This window comes from Microcaecilia unicolor, unplaced genomic scaffold (assembly GCF_901765095.1).
Source record: "Microcaecilia unicolor unplaced genomic scaffold, aMicUni1.1, whole genome shotgun sequence".
In the NCBI taxonomy this organism is placed as follows: Eukaryota; Metazoa; Chordata; class Amphibia; order Gymnophiona; family Siphonopidae; genus Microcaecilia; species Microcaecilia unicolor.
In genome coordinates this window covers 61,826-89,683 of record NW_021963066.1, presented here as the reverse complement: position 1 = coordinate 89,683, position 27,858 = coordinate 61,826, and the positions used below count along the sequence as shown (strand labels likewise).

The following is a 27,858-nucleotide window of genomic DNA, read 5'->3' as shown; positions in this document are numbered from 1 at the left end:
GCAAGAACAATATTGGCAGCGACAAGATACCTGTATGTATCAATAAGAAAAGGATAAATTGAACGCGCAGTCATATGTTTCCTCTTTTGGATGTTAAAAGAAATTATTGAAGAATTTGATGCACGTAACAAAACTGTTTTGATACAAGAGTCGTGCTAGTTCCAAGGAGCTAGAGTGATGAACAGTGGATTCAATCTAAATGTGGAGAGCTGTCTTTAAGAGACAAAAAACATAAAACGGTTTTGTTAAAACAATTGTGTTAGCTCCAAGGAGTGGGAGCGAAGAATAGTGGAATAAATCTGAACGTGCACAGCTGACCTCAGTTGGTATTATTTTATGAATCGAGGCCAAAGCGACAACATACTTCATCACCGGAAGAGACTATAAGAAACACAGACTGACGCCTTTACCAAAAATTGAGTAATCTATATATATAAAAGGCAAGACCAACGTTCTATGAAGCCTCCAGCCGGAAGTGTGAAGCGCCAGAGATATCCGGTTTCCCCATGAGTGAAGGAAAACAGCACAGCACGAAGGACTCAGAGGGGGAGGGGAGAGAGATGCCCTCACTCTCTCTGTAACACAGAACAGCAGGAAACTTAACACTGAAGGACTGGACTCCAAGGGGGGAGGGGGAGGGAGAGAGGGCAGAGGGCAGGGACACACACTCCCACATGCACACTCTGAAGAAAACCTTGCTAGCCCCCGTTGAGTAATTCTTAATAATATTTGGATGATTGAGGTTGAGTGAATGTGATGTGTATGTTGATAGATTTAAATGATTTTATTAGATATGAACAGCATTGAGTCGATAGGTTTTCAAGATTATAGTGGTAAAAAACAAAAGCATAAAGATTGATGATATAAAAAACAACAGTTGTTTAAGAATATGTAAGTGTCTTTATAATTGAGATCTATTTGTTCTTTGTAGACTTTTCTTTTTGCTAGTCTTATTTTGTGTTTGCACTTCTTTTGTGGCTTCTCTCCAAGTGGCTAAGGTAGATTCATTTTTATATTTTCTCCATGCTCATTCTTATCTTCTGCATTGGACTTTTAGTTCTTTCAGTTCCTCATCATACCATTTTTGTGTTTTTGTGAGATTTTAGTTTGCATAGGTGCTATTTTGTCTAGGAATGCCATGGAGTCTGTTTATGGTGACCATTGATTTTCGTATATGGAGTGCCAGAATGTGGTCGTTTCAACTTCCCCTCTTCTTTTGTATGAGGTTCGAGTTTGCGTTTAATGGTTTCCTAGTTTTTTCCAGTTTAGGGTCATATCTAATCTGGGGGTTTCTGTCCATCTCTGGTTCTGGATTGAGAAGTTCTAGTCTGTTGTGAATCTCTATGCTAGGAGGTGTAGAGTGTGGCCTTTTACATGGGTTGAGTTCACTGGTGTTCAATGGAATTCCCATAGTTGAAGAAATTTGTTTCACTGTCTGGTGGTATCTTTGCTCAGAACTTCTAGATGTAGGTTAATGTCTCTGTTAGCATCATGTTTCAATTTGCTACACATATGTTTGAGATGAAATCCATAAGGATAAATTCCTAAAGGAAGAGGGAGACAAAGGGCTGGCTGGGTTCATATCAGACTCTGCAACTTAGATTAAATAACTACATTTTCTGTTTATTAAAACCCAAACTTTTACTGACTTCTGTTCAGTCTGTGTTGAGGCAGGGGTTAGGTCGAGAGATGTCAGGAATTAGGGAAAATAATTGTAACCAGGAAATGTTTTATTAGGCAGGCTGGAAAAGGACTGTACATACCAAAAAATAAAAATAACAAAAGGCACTCTCTGTTAAAAAACCTCGGGGGTCGATATTCAGCCAGAGGTGTTACTGCCGCCAGTGTTATGCCTGGAGTTTCAGTGCTGGACCATGTGTAGGGTTCAGCATTGAATCTCCAGAATTGTTGAGATGACTAATTCATAGCTGTTTAAGTGTGATCTTCAGCACCTAACCAGCTATGCAGCACCTCATAAAGATAGGGCTGACTTTTATGCTGTCCTATTTATTCAGTTGCCTTGGCTGGCTAAATGCTAAAGATCGACACATAACTGGCCGACTGCCAACTCCACCACCAGAATGCCCCCCAAATTGGCGGTTTTAACATAGGCAGTAACCGGATATTTTCAGCAGCACTAACCAGTTAAGTTCCACTGAAAATGACTGCTTATCTTCAAGCAAGTGATGTGACTGGCCACGAACCGTTTCTGGCCAGATAAATCACTTTGAATATCGACCCATCTACTTTTATTGACTTTAACCGATCATATAGAACCTGACATGTTTTGCCATCAGGCTGCATCGGGGTAGATGTTGAATGATTACCACTATGATATACAAAATGTAAAGGAAAATGATTACCATCTGTAACATACAGCTGAAAATTATAATAGATGTATGTACCATTTTTAAAATCATCTAAATTGCCATTACATTTACATTTCAAATGTCACCGCGTTTATAAAAAGTGTATCACACAGGGGCTCATTTTTGAAAGAGAAAAAAGTTTTAAAATTGGTATAAAGCAACATTTAGATGTTTTGCTTGCCAAACGTTCAAATTGCTATTTTCGAAACACATTTTCTAAGCGTTTCTATTCTGTTTGTCCACACTGCATTCAGATCACAAGGGAGTGTGTTGGAGGGTGGTTTGTGGGTGTTCCTAACACTTGGACATATATCTGCCATAAAGGAGCAAAACAAATATGTCCAGGAGTAAAACTAAGATGTTTTGAGCTAGACCTGTTTTAATAACAACTAAGCCACAAAAAAAGTGCCCTAAATGACCTGATGACCACTGGAGGAATAAAGAATGGCCCCCCTTATTCCCCCATTGGTTACTGACCTCCTCCCATCCCCCAAAGATGTGAAAGAAACAGTACATACCAGCCTGTAAGACAGCTTCAGATGTTATGGCCAGTCCTGTTGGAGCAGCAAGTAGGTGTTCTGACCTGGTTTTACAGCCTGCCGTGAGTAATTACTGAGACAAAGACTACTCAGTAATTACTGTGGATTCTTTTGGATTCGTATTAGGTAAATGAGACTTTTATTAGAGGTTCATTATTGTCTAAGATATACAATGATTAAGATATATACACAATGATTATGCTATATAACTGAAAAGAAACAATACCTATAAACAATCATTACATCACTGATCACTACATCCAAGCAAAGCTAGGAGTTTCTAGACCAGGAAAAGAAGCAAAAATACATCATAATAACCAACTACTGCCCGGTAGCATCTGTCCCTCTGGCAGTCAAACTAATGGAAAGTATGGTAACCAAGCAGCTTACCGACTACTTAAACAAATTCTCAATATTACATGAATCACAATCAGGATTTCGATCCAACCACAGCACCGAAACAATACTAATCACTCTCCTAACCAAATTCAAACAAGCAATTGCAACTGGCAATAGTGTACTTCTCCTACAATTCAACATGTCCAGCACATTCGACATGGTAAGCCATAAAATACTATTAAACATCCTAGAATACTTCGGGATTGGAGGAAGTGTACTTAGTTGGATCAAAGGCTTCCTAACCGCAAGAACATACCAAGTGATATCAAATTCGAATACATCATCACCATGGAAACCAGAATGCGGAGTACCCCCAAGGATCATCGCTTTCACTGACCCTTTTCAACCTAATGATGACACCTCTAGCCAAATCGCTATCCAACCAAGGCCTTAATCCCTACATCGACGCAGATGATGTCACGATCTACATCCCGTTCAAACATGATCCAACAGAAATCACAAATGAAATCAAACACATCCTCTAAATCATGAATTCATGGGTGGATGCATTTCAATTAAAGCTCAATGCAGAAAAAACACAATGATGCATATTTTCAAAGCACTTAGCCTTCCAAAGTTCCATAGAAACCTATGGTACTTTGGAAGGTTTCTATGGAACTTTGGAAGGCTAAGTGCTTTGAAAATATGCATGAATGTCTCATCCTCTCATCACAATATAACACAAACAAACCCACTACTATAAACACCCCAAACTATACCCTTCCTGTTTCAGATAGCCTGAAAATTCTTGGAGTCACAATTGACCGAAATCTCACACTAGAAACTAGAAAGCCATGTGAAAAATACAACAAAGAAAATGTTCCATTCAATGTGGAAACTCAAAAGAGTAAAACCTTTCTTCCCAAGGGAAATATTCCGCAGCCTGGTACAATCAATGGTGCTAAACCACCTAGATTACTGCAATGCAATCTATGCCGGATGCAAAGAACAAATCATTAAGAAACTCCAAACTGCCCAAAACACAGCAGCCAGACTCATATTTGAAAAAATGAAATATGAAAGCACCAAACCCCTAAGAGAAAAACTACACTGGCTCCCACTTAAAGAACGTATTACATTCAAAGTTTGCACTCTGGTTCATAAAATCATTCACGGCAAGGCCCCGGTCTACATGTCAGACCTCATAGACTTACCAACCAGGAACACAAAAAGGTCAGCATGCACATTCCTGAATCTACACTACCCCAGCTTCAAAGGACTAAAATATAAATTAACACATGCATCCAGCTTCTCCTACATAAGCACACAACTGTGGAATGCACTACCAAACGCCATAAAAACAATGCACAACCTAACTACCGAAAATCACTAAAACCCAATCTGTTCAATAAGGCATACCACAGTGATCCATCCTAAATACCAGACAACGAAACTCATACCAGAACTGGACAAAACCGAACTCTCTATACTTGACTGCTTCAGTTACTTTGTCACGAATGAACTTTAACGCAATACCACTTTATTTCTCATTCCGAATATGAATTCTCTACACTTGACTGCTTAATCTACTCTGTCACTTATGAACTTTCATGCAATACCACTTTGTATTTCTCATTCCGGAAATGGCGATCACCATTACGGAATAATTTAAGCCACATTGAGCCTGCAAATAGGTGGGAAAATGTGGGATACAAATGCAACAAATAAATAAAACACGTCACTGGTCCTTAATCTCTACATCCAGGCTCTTATCATCTGCTGGGGGGCTCTGTTCACAGCAAAAGCCAGGAGTTTCTTTGACCAGGAAATATAGTTCTCTGCACAGTACGTACATTACTCACAGACGCTCCCCATTTCACTGGCAAAAATTCCCCTTTTTATTAGGCTTAGAACTCATGTTCAGAGCTAAGGAAAATTACAGAATGCTTGAGAATTTCTCTGTTTTGGTAAACAAGCCATACTGTGGGAATGTGGGTGGCCACATGTCTCTCAGTCCAGGTGGCCAGTCTGAACTCACCTCTCCCTTCACATACCAAATTAATTAGAGCTGTGTCTTATCTTTTTACATGTTCCAAAGCATTTTCATACAAACAGAATTACTTCTAATCAAAAATACAGACCCCGAGTGCACTGCCGCTCAAGGCAGAGTTGAAAAACAATCTTTAAAATCTTCCATTACAGTAGGTCCCTGGAGTATCCTAGTGGTCAGTGCAGTGAGTGCACTGTGGATAAGAGAACCCAGACCAATAATTCAATCTAACTGTTACACTTGTGGTGGAAAGTTTCAGCCCCCCAAAACCCACTAAAATCCTACAGTACTCACATATATATGACACCTGCAGCCATAAGGGCTATTGGAGTGGCGTATAGTTGGGTACAGTAAGTGTTTCGTGGGTTTTGGAGGGATCACTATACGGTATAAGGGGATAAGGATAAGATGTGTACCTCGGACCTTTTATGTGAAGTCCACTGCATTGTCCCCTAGGGTACCCTACTGCTCTGCTGCAATATTTGTGTGGCTAGTCTACTAAAAATGCTGGCTCCTTCTGCATCCTAGTGTCTTGATTTTGTGCATTTTTCACGTGGATGTTGTTTTTAGTGGTCCAAAAAGATAGATGCATTGAGTACAGCAACATCTAGCAAATGGCCATTTTTGAAACAAAGAGATAAACACTGTTTTAAAAAAAACTATATTCACCATGCCCAAAGTCAGACTTAAATGTCATATTGAAAATGCCCTTATGGATAACCAACACACATAAATACAAAATAAATATTAAAAACAATGAATCAAATACATTCACATACATATAAAAAAAGAGATTAAAAACATTAATAAAGGTGCATATCAAATGTCTCAATCTGAACGTTAGCAAGTCAGAATCTGACACCACCTTGTTATCCACAGTATTTTCTAAAACTACAAATATATAAGATAGTATTGGTGTATATCTTCATGTATTTAAAAAGGACCATTATGTAGGAAATTATTTACCTCTGTGAACGTTGACTGTAATATTATGTAACTGTAAAATTTCCTCCACAGTAATATTCTAAAACCTAATAAAACATTGGCAGCATTTATAATTGTTTTTGATACATTTACATTTCATTCTCTGTCTGCTGTATAACTATAAAACCTTTATGACATAAAGTAACTTTGTTATATCCCTACTCCTATTATAATAATTTCTGTAGTGCTACTAGATGTATGCAGCACTGTACACATTTTATGCAGGTACTTTCTCTGTCCCTAGAGGGCTCACAATCTTAGAGCCCTGTTTACTAAGCTGCGCTGTAGGCGCGCTAGCCTTTTTAGCGTGTGCTAACACTAGAGACACCCATATAGCGTTAGCACACACTAAAAATGCTAGCGCACCTTAGTAAATAGGGTCCTTAGTTTTTCTACCTAGGGCAGTGGAGAGGGAAGCAGCAGTAAACCCAACACAGACCTACTGCTCGCTAAACAGCAGCCTGGCGGTAGTACCCACTACAGCGCATGCCATTTCCAATGCTACAAAAATATTTTTATAGTGCCGGTGTTTACCCAGCAGTAATCAGGCAGTGTCGCGTGCTGCCTGGTTGCTGCCAGGTTAACGTGGGAGCCCTTATTGCCATCTCAATGGGTGGGGGTAAGTGCTCCCCCCACCCACCCATCCCGAAATGGCCTTGCAGGAAGTACTTCACTTGCCACACGGCCATTTAAAAAAAAACAGTCTTTTACCCACCACGGTAAAAGGGGGCCTCTGTATGCATTCTTTTGCCGCAACTTAGTAAAAGGACCCCTAAATGACTTGCTCAAGGTCACAAGGAGCTGCAGTGGGAATTGGACCCAGGTCACCAGGATCAAAGCCTGCTTCACTAACCATTAGGCTGCTCCTCCACTCCAATATGGTGATTAATCATTAAAAAAAATAATGAATCATATACATTCATATAAAACATACATTAACAATATTAAAAATGATACATTACCAGATCACTTAATCTGCACGTTACAAAATCAGAATCTGAATGCTTTCTTGTTATCCACAGTATTTTCTCTCTTTTATATTCATACACTCTATTGATACAGATATTTTTGCAATAGGGAGTGAATTACTGTTATTGTTTTTATTCAGCACATTCCTGTGATGCAGTGGCATAAATTTAACACTGGGAGTATTACTCTGGTGTAGAGCATTGATGTGTTCACATTTTTTTTACTTTAATCTCTTTGGTGCTTTGAGCTAAATGTTAAAGATACATGAGTGCTTGCATCATGTTAGTTACTCATGGGACATAGTTTGCTATCTCTGTGGTTGCGCTGCTTTGTCTCCGATTATTTTATGCCTCAGATCGGTACAGCTAGAAATTGTTTTACTTGGGTAAGTTATCCTGATAATATGAACATTTGATAGTTTGATTTTATGTATTCCAGCAGTGTTACACAGTAGCACAGTAAATGACAGCAGATAAAGTACCTGCACTGTCCATCCTGTCGTCCCAACTAGGAGGCCAGTGCCACATCCACTACTCTGTGCAGGTTATAGCCGTTCATGATTAAACACTAGTTAGTCATTTGCCACCATGCCAACCACATATAGGCAATTAAATGATGCAGAAAAACAAAAGCATTAAAATTTGCTCGACGTGGAGAAATTACAATATTGCTTCTGATCTGAAGAAGGGTTACCTTCGAAAGCTGATCAAAAGATGTATTAAGTTAGTCCAATAAAAAAGGAATCATCTTATTTTCTTTTCTCTGTTTTATTTTCTTTTATTTATATTGATTACCTTTAAAAGTGGACTAACACGGCTACCTGTAGGATGAAAATAAGTAATTAAGGCAATAATTATTCCCTGATAATACTTATTTCAAGGTTCCCGCTCAGTCTAGGGCAGTAATGGCGAACCTTTCAGAGACCGAGTGCCCAAACAGCAACCCAAAATCTAATTACTCATCGCGAAGTGCCGGTACTCATTATGGGCGGGGTCACCACATATGACTCCACCCCATGATAGCCACACCCCCTTACACCAGCCTTGGCGTATATAAACAAACATCATTGAAAATATTATACTAGTATAGGAGAAAAAAATAACATGATTTTCTTTCATTATAAATCATTTCTGTAAGTTATTACAGCTCCAGTATACCCAGTGCAAAATAAGACAGCAGATGTAAATTCTCAAATTGGACATATTCCAAACACTAAAATGAAAATAAAATGATTTTTTTCTACCTTTGTTGTCTGGTGATTTTGTTTTTCTATCCATATTGGTCCTAGTCGCTGATTCTGCTGCTATCTGTTCTCTTAACTCTGTTTCCAGGGCTTCCTTTCCATTTATTTCTTTACTTTCCTCCTTTCTTCTTCATTTCTTGCCCTCCATCCATGTCCAGCAACCCTCCTCTCCCCTCCAGCCACAAATGTCCAGCCACCCTCCTCTCCCCTCCAGCCACCCTCCTCTCCCGTCCAGCCACCCTCCCCTCCCCCTGCCCTCCCCTCCAGCCACCCTCCTCTCCCCCCTGCCCTCCCAGCGGCAGGCCTCCCTCCCACCCAGCACCAGGCCACCCAGCATCGAGCCTCCCTCCCTCCCACCCAGCACCAGGCCATGCACCCACCCAAGCACCCAGGCCTGCTTCCCTCCCACCCACCCAGCACCAGGCCATCCACCCACCCAGCACTCCCACCCAAGCACCAGGTAGGCCTCTCTCCCACCCACCCAAGCACCAGGCAGGCCTCTCTCCCACCCACCAAGCACCAGGCCATGCACCCACCCAGCATTCCCACCCAGCACCAGGCCACCCACCCTCTCACCCAAGCACCAGGCCACCCAAGCCTCCCTCCCACCCACCCAAGCAGCAGCAGCAGCAAGCAGGCAGGCCACTCACCCTCCCACCCAAGCACCAGGCCTCGCTCCCTCCCTCCCACCCAGCGTGCACCAAGGCTCCCTCCCACCCACCCAAGCAGCAGCAAGCAAGCAGGCAGGCCACCCACCCTCCCACCCAAGCACCAGGCCTCGCTCCCTCCCTCCCACCCAGCGTGCACCAAGGCTCCCACCCACCCAAGCAGCAGCAAGCAAGCAGGCAGGCCTCCCACCCCAAGCACCAGGCCTCGCTCCCACCCTCCCACCCAAGCACCAGGCCTCGCTCCCTCCCTCCCACCCAGCGTGCACCAAGGCACCCACCCGGCGTCAAGCGTTCCTCCCTCCCTCCCACTGGCACCAGCCCGCCATCCCTCCCTTCCTCCGAACCCCAAGAATTTTAAAAGTCTTCCCTGGTTCGAGTAGGTGGTGTCAGCATCAGCAATAGCAGCGAAAAGTGTGCTGCTGGTTTGGCGCGTCTTCAGCCTTCCGTCTCTCAAGCTCTCTGGTCCCGCCCTCATTTCCTGTTAGGGCGAGACCAGAGAGCTTGAGAGACGGAAGGCTGAAGACGCGACGAACCAGCAGCACGCTTTTCGCTGCTACTGCTGATGCTGATGCCGCCTACTCGAACCAGGGAAGACTTTTAAATTTCTTCGGGTTCGGAGGGAGGGAGGGATGGAGGCCGGGCGGGCTGGTGCCGGGTGGGAGGGAAGGAGGAACGCTTGACGCCGGGTGGGTGGGAGGGCTAAGTTTTGGGTGAGGCGACCGGCAGCGCGCGTGCCAACAGAGAGGGCTCCGCATGCCCTCTCTGGCACGCATGCCATAGGTTCGCCATCACTGGTCTAGGGGATATTATAAAGGAACCTTGTTGCTGGCACCCTGCCAGTGTTTTGTTCTTCGCCAAAGAACCAAAGCCACGTCACAGATGATAATTATTATTATTTATTACAGGTAGAAAAATAGAAACATTCTGCAATAGCTTATATGCAATATAATATCTCTTACTGATATGCACACTAACAAAATATATTGTCTAGCTACACTCTGATTATCCTGAGACTACGTACAGTAATGATTAGAACAGTACAAATGATATCCTAATGATCCTTATGAAAACTTATCACATCTTATGCAAAATTCAAATTAGCAGCTGTCCCTGACCAAGAGCTGACATAAACCAGTCGTACTTAGATAAAACCACTGCCTAACCCCAGACCAGGAAATATATCACTGTGATCTTACCACGCTGTCCTGATGACGGCTTCAGATAAGACCGGAGCAGAATCTCCCCAGACGCTATCTCAGCTGTCTGTGTCTTATGTAGTGCAGATCTTTCTCAGCAAACAAGCAGGTTTCCGTCTCTCTGTTGGTATTCAGAGCCAATATCTCTGCCACAGGTATTTGCACCAGTTATGCAGGTCACAAGGTTGGTATCATACAGTCTCTAGCTCACCCCGAGCCTTGCTGGATTTCTCAGGTCCTTCCCAGGTACTCCTCCTCCGAGGGTCTCCGACTAACTCTTTCCCCCTCTCCCCACATTCTTCCAGACCTCTCGGTCGGGTGATAGCCTGGACCAATTCTCTTCTCATACAGTCCAGTGCATGAGTAAGAAGAGTTCTTTGTTTTGTGACCTTGAAGATGGTAACTTCTGGTGCCATGGCTCTGCCTCCCTTCTCAGCTTCTCAGAGATAGAAGGGGGATGGTTGGAACACAGAATGTCCTTGGCTTCAGCAAGTCTGTCAGTGATTTTCCACAAGCTGAAGCTGGATCTTGCTGACACAGAGATGTGCAGGTCAGAGGGTTGCAGCAGCCATCTTATTGTACCAAGATGTCATAGGCTTGTATAGGCCAAGACCAGCTCAGGCTAGATCACAGGGAAATACCCCTACATATCGCACCACTTTACTCGATACTGCTTTAAAGATTTCAGGCATAGATGTTCAGGTAACCAATTCATTGAGGATCCTAGGTTTTATACTAGATAATAAGCTATGTTTCAAATTACATATCTCATCCCTTAGATAAAAATGCTTTTATAAATTAACCTTCCTGTTTAATAAGCCATGCAGCAATTCCGACATGGCCCATTCAGAGTGAATTGGTGTGCCGGCATTAGCGCAAGACAGCTGCTAGCGCGACTTAGTAAACAGAGGGGTAAGAAAAATCCAATCAGTTCACTCTTTTTTAATCGTAAATCTTTAAGTATATTGACTCATGCTTTTGTCCTAGGATGCTTGGATTATTGTAATTCATTATTCCAAGGCTTATGTCAAATTGGTACTACAAGATTACAACTAATACAGAATACATCTGTCAAATTGATTTCAGGAGCAAAAAAAAAACAAAAAAACGGGTCGCAGTACTCCGTTACTTAGACAAAAACATTGGCTACACATTTCTACACAAATTTCATATAAAATACTGATATTAGTGCACCTGATTCAAACTATTAGAATACTGTTGTTTTATTTAGATTTTTAATACCATATGCCCCTACTAGAACACTTTGTTCAAGTTAACAGAAACTTCTGGGGGGCATAAACACCTTTCTTCTGCTGGTTATGCCTCTATCTATACAGCCTAGTATTCTTCTGGCTACAGCCACAGCCTTGTCATATTGTTCAAATGCCTTGAGATAGTCAGACACTGTCACCCAAAGGCAATGGTTCCCAAGCCTGGTCCTGGAGGCACCCCAGCCAGTCAGGTTTTCAGGATGTCCACAATGAATATTCATGAAGAGATTTGCATGCACTGCCTCCACTGCATGCAGGTCTCCATCATGAGTGTTCATTGTGGTCCTGGGGACCTGGCTGACTGGGGTGCCTCCCAGACCAGGTTTGGGAACCACTGCCCTAAGGTCCTTCTCCTGATCTGTGCATGTCAGTCTTTCACCTCCTAGCACATACTGTTCTTTGGATTTCTACACCCGAAGTACAGCCCTTTGCACTTCACACATTAAATTTATCTACGAAAAATTAGACCATTCTTCTCATCCATAAATATTCCAGGACATTTATGATACTCCATAGCTATCCCAGTAAGTTTATAATACTATATTGTAAAATTGGATTCTTACAACAAATCACTTTCTTATACATTAGTCTTTCTTATGTATCCTATACTGTTTATTGTAAGCCATATTGAACTCAAACTTGTTTGGGATAATGTGGTATATAAATGTCACAAATAAATAAATAAATTGTAGATCACTTCTCATATTGTCACTCCCTCCCAGATGCAAATCTTGGTGTCATCCGCAAAAAGGCAGACTTTTCCTTCTAACCCTTCAACAATGTCAGCTTCCATTACCAAGCCCTGAGGCACTCCACTACTTACCTTTCTATCCTCTGAGTACATTCCATTTACTACCACTCTGTTTTGTCTGTCAGTCAATTACTTTCCAATCCAGTTCACCATTTTGGGTCCTTACTTTAAGCTCGCTGAATTTGTCTAGAATGAGCCTACGTTCCAATTCTCTTGGCACCCAGTCAGAGAAATCAATCAGATTTGTTTGGCACGATTATCATTTAGTAAAACCATGTTGCCTCAGATCTTGTAACCTGTTGGATTTTAAGAAATTAACTATCCTTTCCTTAAGCGCACCTCCATTACTTTAAAACCACTGAAGTAAGGCTTACCAGCCTGTAGTTTTTCACATCTTTTCTGTCTCCACTTTTGTGAAGAGAGACCGCATCCATTCTTCTCCAATCCCAGGGAACCTCTCCTGTCTTAAAGGATTTATTAAACAAATCCCGCCAGCACCTCTCTGAGCTCCATCAACAATATGAGATAGATCTCATCTGGCCCCATAGTTTTGTCTACTTTCAGTTTTTCAACATATAATCTATAATGGCAGATAAAGACCTGTATGGTCCATCCAGTCTGCCCCTCAAGATAAGCTCATTATACATAGCCACACTAATTCACCTCACCAACCCAATCAGTTAAGAAAGCTCACCTTCTATAATTACACTAATCACTCCCTTTCCTTCTTCTTTCTCCCTTACTTAATCTCTGCACAAAACTACATGTATCTGTTATCCTGTAATGACAATGTTTACAAAATTATGTAAGCCACATTGAGCCTGCAAATAAGTGGGAAAATGTGGGATACAAATGCAATAAATAAATACATGGTATTTGATACTTTATATGTCTACCTGAATTTGATTTGTCCTTGCCCTTTTCAGGGCACAGACCATAGAAGTCTGCCTAGCACTGTTCTTGTACTAAAATTTCTGAACTTAACATCGAAACCCCTTAAAATTTACACTCCAGCCCACCCATATCTATTCAGTCAGAATCAGGGCACAGACCATAGAAGTCTGCCCAGCACTGGTTTTGCGTCCCAATTACCGGTGTTGCCACCCAATCTCTGCTTAGATTCTGTGGATCCATTCTTTCTAAACAAGATTCCTGTGTCTTTATCCCATGCATGTTTGAATTCTGTTACCATTTTCATCTCCACCACCTCCAGCAGGAGGGCATTCCACGTATCCACCACCCTCTCCGTGAAAAAATACTTCCTGACATTACTCCTGTGTCTGCCTCCCTTCAATCTCAATTCATGTCCTCTTGTTCTACCACCCCTTCCCATCTCCGGAAAAGGATTGTTTGTGGATTAATACCTTTCAAATATTTGTACATCTGTATCATATCACCCCTGTTTCTTCTTTCCTCCAAGAGACACATGTTCAGGTCGGCAAGCCTTGCCTCGTAAGATGTGTAATGCAAATCCCATACCATTTGTGTAGCTTTTCTTTGCATCACTTCCAGTCTTTTTACATTTTTAGCAAGCTACGGCCTCCAAAACTGAACACAATACTCCAAGTGGGGCCTCACCAACAACTTGTAGAGGGGCATCAACACCTCCTTTCTTCTGCTGGTTATACCCTTCTCTGTGCAGCCTAGCATCCTTCTGTCCGCTTTGTTGCATTGTTTCTTCACTTTCAGATCCTCGGACACTATCATCCCGAGGTCTGAGTTGAGCTTACTCCCTTCTATCCAGTATTTCTCTTTTGGGTTTCTGCACCCCAAGTGCATCACTCTGCACTTCTTGGCATTAAATTTTAACTGCAGGATCTTCGACCATTCTTCTAACGTTTGGAGATCCCTTCTCATTGTTTCTACTCCCTCCAGAGTATCCACTCTTTTGACTATCTTCTTGTTGTCTGCAAAAGGCAAACCTTTCCTTCCAACCCTTCAAAAAAACCTTCAATAATATCTTTTGTAACCAGGTACCTCTATGTGCAGCCAAGGATAGAACAATCCCCTCCAGCCACAGGCTCCTGGTACAGTCAAGAAATAAATGTCCACCAGCAACTTCAATCTTAAGGACTTTATTCCATGCAGGTTTCTAGTAGACCTGATACACAGTTCCAACAGCAGCATTCACCTTCCATCTTAAACACATATAAGCCACCTGAAAGTGTGTGGCAAATAGTCCCCTTTAAGCAGTAGGCTATCAGCACATATCAGGATTCAATACAGGCTCACAGTCAGCTTCAGTCTGGGTTCTTTATCCAGTGCACAATAAACAGTAGTTCAATTCCAAATAGAAGCAGTTCTTTCAGTTCATCATCACAGTTAAATCACAAAGCAGCAGTTTCTACCTTCTACTCTCGTTACCTTCAGGAGAGTTCAATACTTTAGGGACTCCTCATACGCAAGGGATTTCACCCTGCATCAGCTTCACTGGTAAATTCCATACTTTATGGACCTCCCTTACCCAAGGATTTTTCGCCTGCAAATACTTTTGGGACTTCCTCACACCCAAGGGATTTCAGCCTGCTTCAGTACTTTAGGGACCTCTCTTACCCAAGGGTTTTCAGCCTGCAGTTGCATCTCTCCCTCTGCTTCTCTCTTCTGGGGCTCCTTCCCACCTGCCTAATCAATCCCTGGCTTCTGCTACCACAACCAATCATTCTCCTTCCATTAGCTTCCCCCCACACCCATACCAGCTGAGTTGAGCATTAGACTAATGATGAGCTCCTGCACACAGGGTTTCCTAACTCTCTTTCCCCCTAGTGGCAGCCCATCTACACGTCCTGCCAGCTTACACCCATGTCTTCCCCCATTGCAGCTAGGATTCCAGTCCAGGTTCCTCATCTCACCCCCTGGCTCCTTGCCTGCAATGCCTTCTGGGACTTGTATTTCAGACTGAAACTGCCTTAACCCAACTATCCTGGATGTGACTTTATTACACTCTCAAAAATATATTAAACAGAATCGGCCCCAGCACTGACTTCTGAGGAATTCCACTGCTCACCTTCTTTTCTTCTGAGTGTATTCCGTTTACCACTACCTCTGCTACCTGCGGTCAACTAGTTTCCTACCCAGTTCACCACTTTTGGTTCTACATTCAGCCCTCTCAGCTCTAGTGGTTAGGGTGGTGGACTTTGGTCCTGGGGAACTGAGGAACTGAGTTTGATTCCCGGCACAGGCAGCTCCTTGAGACTCTGGGCAAGTCACTTAACCCTCCATTGCCTGCCGCATTGAGCCTGCCATGAGTGGGAAAGCACGGGGTACAAATGTAACAAAAAAAAAAAATTCACGAGTCTTCTGTGAGGAACCATATCAAAGGCTTTGCTGAAATCCAAGTAAATTACATCTAGCACACGTCCTTCATCCAGTTCTTTGGTCACCCAGTCAAAGAAGTCAGTAAGATTCATTTGGCAGGATTTTCCTTTGGTAAAGCCATGTTGCCTTGGTTCCTGTAACCCGTTGGCTTCTAGAAAGTTCACTATCCTTTTTTTTAGCAGTGACTACATTATTTTTGCTTTCTTCTGTGAACAGGGTGATATCTTCCTCAGTCATATATGTACCTTTATCAGCCAACCGAGGTCCTACTCCAGGATTTTCTTTCATGAAGAATGAACAAAAGTATTTGTTAAACACATTTCTCCACATTTCTATTTCCATTTATTGATTCTTATATCCCACTTTAGCCAAATGATATTTGGTTGAATGTGGCTTACAGATTAACAAAGTAACATGATTACAAGATATTTAAGAATGTATTACAATAAAATTGGCTTAAACGTTGGACAGAAGAAGAAGCATAACAACTGAGAAACTGAAGAAAACATTATAGACTAAGAAGCATTTTGCTAATGAATAGAAGTATTAAGTGTACATACGGTCAATTATGTAAAATCCCAGAACCAAAGGTCTTGCTTGATGATCAAGAAGTATTACTTCAGGGATTGTCTCACACAGTTTAACAATGGGGGAGAAATGATTGTGATATTTGGAGAATTATTACTCGATATCTGCGTTTAGCCAGATGACCATAGGAGGGAATCAGGGGTGACCCCCCCAACACCCCCCAGTGGTCACTGACCCCCTCCCACCCCAAAAAATATTAATAAAAATATGACTTCCCAGCCTGTATGACAGCCTCAGATGTTAGAGCCAGGTCTATTAGAGCAGCATACAGGTCCCTGGAGTAGTGTAGTGGTCAGTGCAGGGCACCATGGCTTGGAGGACTCAGATCCCTATCTCCCTCTACCTGTCACATTTGTGGTGGAAACTGTGAGCCCTGCAAAACTCACCAGAAACCCACTGTACCCACATATAGGTGCCCCCTTCACCCATAAGGGCTACTGTAGTGGTGTACAGTTTGGGGTAGTGGGTTTTGGGGGGGCTCAGCAGACAAAATAAGGAGCAACGGTGAGATGTATATCTGGGAGTATGTTTTTGAAGTCCATTGCAGTGCCACATTTATCTCCTGGGATGTCTGTGGGACCAGTCTTCTAAAAATGCTCGTTGCCAAACTCGTTGCCAGAGAATGTAATGACAGCAGCTGGCCTCACGGAATTTAAAGGGGGTTTGGACAGATTCCTGAGGGAAAAGTCCATTGAACATTATTAATTTTTTTTTTTTTTTGGGGGGGGGGGGTTGCCGGGTTCTTGAAGCCTGGATTGGCCGCTTGCTGGGCTTGTTGGACCCTTGGTCTTTTCCCAGTATGGCGGTGCTTATGTACTTATCCCAATAGCTTGATTTTGTGCGTTTTATTTACACTTGGACGTTTTTGTTTTGTTTTTTTGAAAATGGACCAAAAAACAAAACATCCAAATCACAAAACCTTGTTCAAAACAGTATTTTCGGAAAAAAAAGATAGACATTTTTCTTTTTTGAAAATGACCTTCTTTCCTATTCAGGTGTTGGACATCCAAAGTTGAACTTAGACGTCGTATCAAAAATGCCCCTCCACATGTCACAATGTTCTTCCGCCTGAGCCTTTGCCAGCTGTGTTTCTCTCCTTTGCTTCTTTCAGTTTATCCAGTAATTCTATTTGTGTTCCTCCTTTTGCATTTCTTTTTTATTTCGTTAACTCCAACTCCTTTCCCTTTATTTTGTCAGCCACTTGTTTGGAGAACTATATCGGTTTCCTTTTTCTCTTGTGTAAGGAAAGTAAACAAGAGCAAGAGAAAAATGAAACCGCAACTATATTAATAGGCTTAACCATTATTATATTAATAGGCTTAAGATAAACAATAATAAAGAGATCAATTTTAGAATCAAATACCATATTTGACACCAGCTCTTGTTAAATGTGTTGGTGATTGCATTATTGTCAATCACTTGAGGTACATAATCAGGCATTTTTTATATGCTTGCTCAGCGGCACATTTTATCCTATACTTTCTGAGAAGTTATGAGAGAAGAGGACATTTTTCTGAGTAAGTGAACATTATTTTGTTCTTTGCGTTGGTAACTTAAAGACTGCAGTTTAAAAAAGGAATTCTAGATTATTGATAAAGACAGAATTAAAAAAAAAAAAAAAAGAAGAAGCAAACTTCATTAACTAATCTCCATTCCCTTTTCCCCATAGTTTTAAAACTTGAACTTTCTGCCACAGCATTAACAGATAGCCTCTAGAAGGCACAGCAGGGTGTATCATTAGTATTATGTTAACATTGTATTATATGTCTGGTATTTGAATTCCAGTGCTAATAAAGGTTACTGTTTCATGATAATTCTATTATTAGGTTTCAGTTTACTGTTTTCAGGTTTACCTCATTTATTGTATTTATATTTATTCTTGGTTATTTTACTATTGTTATGCTATTAACAAAATTGTAAGTTTTATATTAAACTGTACCTGCTGTTCACCGCCTTGGATGACTCTCTTCATAAAGGCGGTTAATAAATCCAAATAAATAAATAAATCTAATTAGGATAACAAAAGGAGAGCTTTCATTATAGTTTTAATTATATTTAGTTTCTGAGAAGCAAACACTAAATAAATTACACATTATACCATACAATCTTAAGGCTCTTTATATTAATCTTATATACCTAGTACCTTAAGACATTTTAGTTAAACAATTCTATAATACTAAGATGCAGACAATCCAGCAGGCAGAGAGGGGTGTAGTCTTTTGCATTGAGTGTCACATGTATGATTATCTCCCAGTGGGTGAGAAGTTATATGTGTGCTCGATATATAGAGCTCCTAGCTCTCAGAGAATGAGTCTGTTCTCTTGAAGCTAAAGTAACAGACTTGGAGTAGCTGAGGGAGAGACTAGTACATAGAGGAGGCCTACAGGGACTTTGTAGAGAAGTCCACCTTCAGTCTGGCCCTGTGCTGCCTTGGAGCAGGGAGGTCTCCTAAAAGGAGAGCATCACACTGATGAAGATGAGAAGTAATCCAGTAGCTAGGACCAGCCCATCAGGGTGCAATATCCTCTTGCACCAAGGATATGTCTTTAGAAGGGAAGGTTTAGGACGGCTGTTGTTAGTGATTCGATTATTAGGCATGTAGATAGCTGAGTGGCTATCTACATGCCTAATAATATACGTGAGGATTGCCTGGTCACTTGCCTGCCTGGTGTGAGGCTGGCGGACCTCATCATCACCTAGATAGGATTTTAAATAGCGCTTGGGAGGAGCTGGCTGTCTTGGTACACGTGGATACCAATTACATAAGGTTTTGGAAGCCAAATTCAGGCTCCTACACCAACCCACTCAGCAATGAATGCACACCTGCTATAAATACCCTATTAAATCCCTTCCTTTTCCTGTCTTCCCTTAACTAATCCCTTCACAATACTAATTGTACCTAGCATACTGGAATAACCATGTTAACAATACTATGTAAGCCACATTGAGACTGCAAATAGGTGGGAAAATGTGGGAAACAAATGCAATAAATAAAGCTGAAATCCAGATCTTCCAGGGTAGCGTTTTCAGAAATACTCCCCCTTCCACGTGCAGGACCCAAGAGACAGGCAGAGCTCTAAAGTCTCAATGCATTCTTGAGACGATGATGTAAGGATGAAGGATTTAGATTTGTTAGGAACTGGAGAACATTCTGGGAAAGGGGGGGGATCCTGTTCCGAAAGGATGGGCTCCACCTTAACTGGGATGGAACCAGTCTGCTGGCACTAATATTTAAAAAACGCAATACAAAGACATAATATTCTTGGCTTATTTTGCATTCCCTTTCCTAATAATTCCTAGCATTCTGTTTGCATTTTTGGCCACCGCCACAGACTGGGCAGAAGATTTCAGCATATTGGTCTTTGTTGGGAAACTGGATGGACCGTGCAGGTCTTTATCTGCAGTCCTTTATTATGTTAACACAGAACTCTGTTATACGCACATTTCCTTTTTTTTTTGCTTTTCATGGTGCACCTGTCTCTTTTGTTAGTTTTTAAATGTGCAGTGAAAAGTCAGCCATTTGTATTTCTCTCTGCACAATAATATGCAGTCCACTGAAATAACATATTAATGGCCTGCTCAGTACATAATATATTATATTTATACTTGAGCTACATTAATTGAGAATTATTGTATTTCTTGTTTACATATGTTTGCTCTCTAACAGTTTCTTTCTCTAGTCTTGGCTTGATATTTTTATACTGTCTTTTTGCCGCATAGCTAATTATTTGTCCCTGTACAGTAGCCTTCATTGCAGCACAGGTGCTCCCATGCTATCTGCCATTGCAGGTAACACAGTGGGAGCTCAATCCGGATTTAAAAACTGAAAAACACAAAACCACTGCTTTGCGTCCCAGCCTCTGAACATATCCCCCCCTCCCCAGTCTTTTCTCTCATGCTATAACCTTCCCAGTCCTTTCCCCAATGTCCTCAGGGCCCTCCTGATCCCTTCCCTAATGTTTTGGAACCCTCAGGAACCCCCACCCCTAGCAGGACTCCCACCTTTACATTCCTCCATCTAGTCTGATACCCCCTGCACCCAATCACCATTCCCCCCTCCTCATCAATCTCCCTCCCATGACAGCCAAATCTGGCTCCTGACAGACCAAGTCTATGCACTAAGGTCCTCCCTCCTCCCCAACCCCAGGACCTACTCGGGGAGTCTGGAGTGATCCAGTCAGCAGTTATGGGCTCTAGATTTGTGCATGAATCCAAAATGGTGCCTCTGCCCCCTAGTGGTAGTCTCAGTAGTAGGAGCTGGGGCTGTTTGTAGTCAAATGGCACATTACACTAGTCCAGCCATGATGTTGTCAGGGTATGTAACGCTGTGACCAGACTTGGCTTCTCAGTGTGTGGTGAAAAATCTCCCTCTCTGACCTGCTGGATCTGTGCGTACAAATTGGTGTGTGCTCACATTTAGCTACTCAAAGTTGGGGGCCTTGTTAGAGAAGTGCTGGTCTCAGAGTCAGGTATTCAGCAGTTATCAGGATATTCAGTATGAACCAACTAATTTAGATAGAAAATTTAGGTACTGAGATAACTGTCTTAAATCTGCCTGAGCAAGCTTCTCCAGTACTCATAACAATGTCTTTGGTTCCCTCTTCTCCCCAATGTGTATTCATTGTTTAAAGAAATAAAAACTGAAATGTGCTTCTTTCTACCTCTCCCCAGTTCTCTTCCCTCTTGGGCAGCAAAATGCCCTCTGCCGCATCCCCAAATCTCCTGCCAAGCACCAAAAAAAAAACCTGAAAGTTTATTTCCTTTAATACCCGCTATCTCCCAGAATATCTAAAATATTCCATGGATACTAGCAAGCATTATGGCCATCAATGTTCTCTGCAAAGTAGGTAGGAGTCTGCTGTCAGACTTCCTAGCAGTAGGAAGCAGTGCAGCAATGTTGATGTTTCAACCACATGTTAACAGGCGGGTCCCCAGGGAGCCCTGCAAAACTTGCCTGCCCAGCATGATTGGAGCTCTTGATACAGCTGCATTAACCTCCAACGATGGGAACACAGGTAGAGAACTCCCATCTTAGAGCAAGGATTCCCAAATTGTGGGTCGCGACCTGAGTGGGCTGTATATTGAAATGTCATCAGCTTGTGCCTCGGGTTTGCATGCTTTCTGTGGTCATGATGGAGTCATGGCCACAGAAAGTCTGAAAATTTGATGTGTACGCCCCCAGAACCGTGAAGGGAGGGAACTAGCAGGACAATGGTATATAGTTTTAGAAAATTGCCCTTCCTGTTTTTCCTCAGTGCTGATATCCATTGTAAGTCTTAATCACTCATTGATGACATTACATCTTATAGTGACAGGGAACATATTTGCATTAGTAATTTGCATTGTATAATGCACAGTTCTGTTGATGCACTTAGACACTCCTGAAGGCTTTTCAGTATGCAAAGTACCCTGTTGTCAGTTAGAAACAGGTTAGAAAGACCTGCGATTACAGCTACATTATAGTAGACCTGATTAGTAAATTAAAGAAACAAATACTCTTTGACATCCTATGGCAGGACCAGCATGGTGATATGTAAAATGACAATTCCATATTGAATGCAACCTTCAAAGTAATTTAGGCAGATAAAAGTATGTTACCTGTTTTAATTAATTTTTTGAAAACTGCCCTTCCTTAGTGTGGTGAAAGGTCTGCAATGTGATGTACTTCAGCTGTTGTGTATGGTGTACAGCGCTGCGTATGCCTTGTAGCACTATAGAAATGATAAATAGTAGTAGTAGTAGTTTCTGAGGGAGGAACATAATGAAGGAAATGTAAAATAGTGTGCCAAATAACATGCATAAAAGTATGCACACCAAGAAAGTGCTCCCAGGGACTTAGTTTGGGTAAAGGTGAAGCAGAGCACAATGTGCAAACGTATAAAATATGCATATAGAATACATGGGTAACTGTGCACTGTCGGGACTAGTTGTGGGAGCCTATTTCCTAAGCCACATATATCTAAGTATAATAAGGGTAATGCATCTGATATATCGCTTTTCTGTGGTATAACCAAAATGGTTTATGTATTATCCACAGGAACTTTCTCTGTCCCTAATGGGTTCACATAAGTTTTGTTTATAGTTGGGGCAATGGAGGATTCAGTTCCAGCTCTGGTTGTCTTCAAATCTAGGCTAAAAGCCCACCTTTTGATGCTGGTTTTAACTCCTAACTTCTATTCACTTGTTCAGTACCCATGTCTGTTTTATAAGTCCCACCTTAAGTATTTCCCTATCCCTTATTTGCCCTGTTTGTCTGTCTTGATTAGATTGTAAGCTCTGTCGAGCAGGGATTGTCTCTTACATGTTCAGCATACAGCGCTGCATATGTCTAGTGGCACTATAGAAATGATAAGAAGTAGTGGTAGTTAAGTGACTTGCCCAGGGTCACAAGAAGCTGCAGTGGGAACTGAACCCGGTTCCCTGGTTCTCAGCCCACTTCACTAACCATTAGGCTACTCCATACATATGTTGCCTTTGCAAGACTAATTTGAAATTATGCATTTTTTTGGACATTCCTCATAGGCACCATCTTATAAAATTTGCCCTGATGTGCTTAGATTGTACCTTTAAATCTAGATATCATATTTTCCATGATGACAAAAAATACTCATACTAAAAGCAGGTGCAATTGTCTGCAGGTAAGTAAAGTCTGCAGGACACATGCTCGCCGATATTTAGCACTATTTAACTGACCAGGAACAGCACTTGGCCTGTTAAATAGCACTTAGCCTGCTAACTCCTAATATTCAGCACAAGACAGCTATTTTGTGTGACTTTCCTGCTTACTTTCGAAAGAGAAGGGCGGCCATCTTCCGACACAAATCGGGAGATGGCCGCCCTTCTCCCAATGCCGGCCAAATCGGCATAATTGAAAGCCAATTTTGGCCGGTTTCAACTGCTTTCCGTCGGGACAGCAAAAGTTTAAGGGGGCATGTCAGCAGGATAGCGAAGGCAGGACGGGTGGTGGTTAAGAGATAGCCACCCTCGGCCGATAATAGAAAAAAGAAGGGCAGCCCTGACGAGCATTTGGCCGACTTTACTTGGTCCATTTTTTTTCATGACCAAGCATCAAACAGGTGCCTGAACTGACCAGATGACCTCCCCTGACTTCTCCAGTGGTCACTAACCACCTCCCACCCCGAAAAAAACAACTTCAAAAACTTTTGTCTTTTTTTTTTTTAGAATATGTCTTTTGCTATGCCTCCGTCCCTGTGACAGCAGTTGAAGACGTCCTTCCCTGCAACAGCAGTTGAGGACGTCCTTCTCTGTAACGGCAGTTGAGGACGTCCAAAATGTTTCTGTGAGAAGGACACAAAACAAAAGCAACACTGGGCCTTCAAGACTGGGACAATGAAAGTTCTTTATTAATGACCCAACACGGGCCGTGTTTCGGCGCGAAACAGCACCTGCTTCAGGGGTACTAAGTTACACAAAACGCTGTAGCTTGTTCCCCACTGATGCGATCGCTGATTAGTGACGTCACCACCTTTTCGTGAGCTGGGTTCCCCGCCTCTCCCTCCCTTGGATTTGGCCGGTTTTGAGATGGCCGGCCTTGGTTTCCATTATCGGCAAAAACCGATGTCGGCTATCTCAAACCTGGCGATCTCAACATTTATGTCGAGATTTGGCCGGCCCCAGCTGTATTATCGGAAAAAAAGATGGCCGGCCACCTTTTTCGAAAATATGGTTGGCTCTGCTCATTTGCGTAGCCAGCCACGGAGAACACTGTACCAGTGATTTCATAGTAAGAATCCTGAAAGGTAACTTTAAAACAGTACAGGACCGTAAGACCTTTGAAGTCAGAATGATTAAATATTTTGACACCCACCAGACAGGACTTAACAAAGATCTGGGTTTTCTAGCCCATTATAAACCATAAAGTTGTATTGCTCTGTTTGTCACCCGCCTCTCACCTATCCACCCCCATCCTATTAGACTGTCACTGAAATGTTCGATGTTCCCATGCATATCTCCTGGTCTCTCACCTATCCACCTCCATCCTGTTAGACTGTCACTGAAATGCTATGATGTTTCACTTATATATACTGTCATCTACCAACACTTGCTTATTTCCGATCTGACGAAGAAGGGCAACCTTCGAAAGCTAATCAAGAAATGTATTAAGTTATGTCCAATAAAAAAGGTATCATCTTATTTTCTTTTCCATGTTTTATTTTGTTTTATTTCTATTGAATATGCTCTGTAATTTTGTTCTTTATAGTAGTCTCTATCATTTTGCCCGGCACCGATGTCACACTCACCGGTCTATAATTTCCCAGATCTCCTCTGGAACCTCTTTTTAAAAATCGGTGTTACATTGGCCACCCTCCAATCTTCCAGTACCACGCTCGATTTTACGGATAAATTACATATTACTAACAATAGTTCCGCCAGTTCATTTTTCAGTTCTATCAATACTCCTCCGATCCAGAAGATTTGCTACTCTTCAATTTGTAGAACTTCCCCATTACATCCTCCAGGTTTATAGAGATTTCATTCAGTTTCTCCGACTTGTCAGCTTTGAATGCCATTTCTGGCACCAGTATCTCTCCCACATGTTCCACGGTGAAGACCGAAGCAAAGAATTAATTTAATGTCTCCGCTATGGCTTTGTTGTCCCTGATTGCCCCTTTTACCCCTCGGTTATCTAGCGGTCCAACCGATTCTTTTGCCAGCTTCCTGCTTTTAATGTGCCTAAAACATTTTTTACTATGTGTTTTTGCCTGCAACACAATCTTTTTTTCAAAGTCCCTCTTTGCCTTCCTTATCAGTGCTTTGCAATTGAGTTGACATTCCTTATGCTGTTTCTTATTATTTACAGTCGATTCCTTCTTCCATTTTCTGAAGGATTTTCTTTTAGCTCTAATAGCTTTCTTCACCTCACTTCTTAACCATGCCGGCTGTCATTTGGTCTTCCGTCCTCCTTTTTTAATACGTGGAATATATTTGGCCTGGGCTTCCAGGATGGTGTTTTTGAACAGCATCCACACCTGATGTAAATTTTTGACCCTCGCAGCCACTCTGCTAAGTTTTTTTTTTTCACTGTTCTTCTCATTTTCTCTTTTTTTAAAGTTAAACACTAACGTATTGGATTTCCTGTGTATACTTACTTCAAAGGTAATATCAAATCTGTTATCAAGCGGCCCCAGCACCATTACCTCCTGCACCAGATCATGTGCTCCACTAAGGACTAGGTCTAGAATTTTTCCTTCTCTGGTCAGCTCCTGTAGCAGCTGCTCCATAAAGCAGTCCTTGATTTCATCAAGGAATTTTACCTCCCTAGCGTTGCATTTGTATCCCACATTTTCCCACCTATTTGCAGGCTCAATGTGGCTTACAATGTTCCGTAATGGCATTCGCCATTCCAGAATAAAAAAGATACAATTGATTTTACATACAAAAACATGGATGGCATAAAAGAAGTAATCAATCAGGTATAGAAAGAAAACATTCTGAGTATAAGGTAAAGTGGTGATGTGTTATAGTTACTATTATTAGTCATTGTGATATGCCTTGTTAAAGAGATAGGTCTTCAGAGATTTACGAAAGTTGATTATATCGTAAATTGTCATTATTATTGTGTTGCCCAGTTTGTTTGCATCCCTAATTTCCTTTAACATTTCTGCATCCGTCTGTTCATCCTGGCCAGGCAGACGGTAGTACACTCCTATCACTATCCTTTTCCCCTTTACACATGGAATTTCAATCCACAGGGATTCCAAGATGTGTTTTCTTTTCTGCAGAATTTTCAATCTATTTGATTCAAGGCTGTCCTTAACATACAATGCTACCCCTCCACCAATTTGATCCACCCTATCACTACGATATAATTTGTATCCCGGTATGACAGTGTCCCACTGGTTATCTTCCTTCCACAAGGTCTCTGAGATGCCTATTATATCTAATTTTTCATTTAGTGCAATATATTCTAACTCTCCCATCTTATTTCTTATGCTTCTGGCATTCGCATATAGGCATTTCAAACTATGTTTGTTACCACTACTACTATTTAGCATTTCTATAGCGCTACAAGGCTGTTGTTCCTATTTACATCATGCTCAGTACTTGGCAATACTAATTTGCAATCTTTTGTCGGATTTTTATTTTTATTTAAGGACACCTGATCTACTATGGTCTCTTTTGTAACCTCACTATCTGGATACCTATCTTCCCTTTTTTAGTGATATCTTTGAAAGATACCTTATCCCAAACCATGTGCTTTTGATCGCCTTCCCCCAGTTTCTAGTTTAAAAGCTGCTCTATCTTCTATACTAGCGCAGCCCATTTTTTGGCACACCTTAGTAAAAGGGCCCCACAGGTCCCATTGATTGTCCTCCTTCCACCAGGACTCTGAGATACCTTTTATATCTACCTCTTCATTTAGTGCTATATACTCTAACCCTCCCATCTTACGTGGAGGGGCATAATCGAACGGAAACGCCTATCTCCATGGGCGTTTATCTCCGAGAACGAGTCCGTGAAGGGGCGGGCCGAACCGAATTTTCGAAAAAATGGACATTTTTGAGCTGGGCATTTGTTTTTTTTAGCAATAATGGAACCTAAAAACGCCCAGCTCAAAAACGTCCTAATCCGAGCCATTTGGTCGTGGGAGGGGCCACGATTCGTAGTACACTCGCCCCCCTGATATGCCAGGACACCAACTGGGCACCCTAGGTCAGTGCGGTGGACTTCAGAAAAAGCTCCCACATGCATAGCTCCCTTACCACGGGTTCTGAGCTCCCATCCTCCCTCCCCCAAAACCCACTACCCACAAATGTACAACACTACCATAGCTCTTAGGGGTGAAGGGGGCACCTACATGTGGGTACAGTGGGTTTTGGAGGTCTCCCATTTACCAGCACAAGTGTTACAGGTGGGGGGGGGATGGGCCTGGGGCCACCTGGCTGAAGTGCACTGCGGTACCCACTAAAAGTGCTCCAGGGACCTGCAAACACGCAGGCCTCTAGGACTTGTTGCTGCTGTATAACATTGGCACACCACTTGACACCTGAAGACTAATCTCTCCGAAAACGTCCTTTATTGGAATAACCATCTTTACTCACAGTTAACTGCAGATCAGAGGTTGTGCCTCACTGGCAACGAGTCTCCCTGGTACTGAGATGAGCAGTAGGTCAGAGCTGGCAGAATGCTGTACAATGCCCTCTTTCAGCCACATTCAAGGGAAGAACTAAGTTCTGTAACGTGGCTAACACAGGAAAGGGAACTAAAACTGCCTTACAAAAATGGCCACTACCGCATGGACTACAACAGGAAACACAGCAGGGCACACTCTGACCCAGTAGGCAGGGGGAAAAGCACCATGGGAGAAGAGCCTACCAACTACCAACATCGTGAGACTGTAACAGAAGCTAATGAAATCACGGAGCCCAATACCCTACACCCACCACAATGCAATGCTGATGTGGCCCTGTACTGCACCTGAGAGCCACATCTGACCCAGGGAAAGGCTGTGATAGGATCAAACACATTCTGTTGTCATGGAGGTGGGTACGGCATTTGAGGCTGGCATACAGGCTGGAAAAAAAGTTTGTAAAATGGGGGGTTTTTTTGGTGGG

At 42.2% G+C, this 27,858-nt stretch overlaps 1 protein-coding gene and 1 long non-coding RNA gene across 2 annotated transcripts in view; both read left to right on the top strand.

Moving 5' to 3' along the window:
* The window catches only part of LOC115458877 (CMP-N-acetylneuraminate-beta-1,4-galactoside alpha-2,3-sialyltransferase-like), a gene marked incomplete at both ends in the record, with an annotated part of 216,961 nt that overhangs the window by 138,064 nt on the left and 51,039 nt on the right, over positions 1–27,858 (top strand). The window lies entirely within an intron of this gene.
* LOC115458876 lies at positions 11,814–21,448 on the top strand. The gene is made up of 3 exons (XR_003940161.1): positions 11,814–11,910; positions 18,820–18,824; positions 21,437–21,448. It is a non-coding gene; the product is annotated as an uncharacterized LOC115458876 (long non-coding RNA).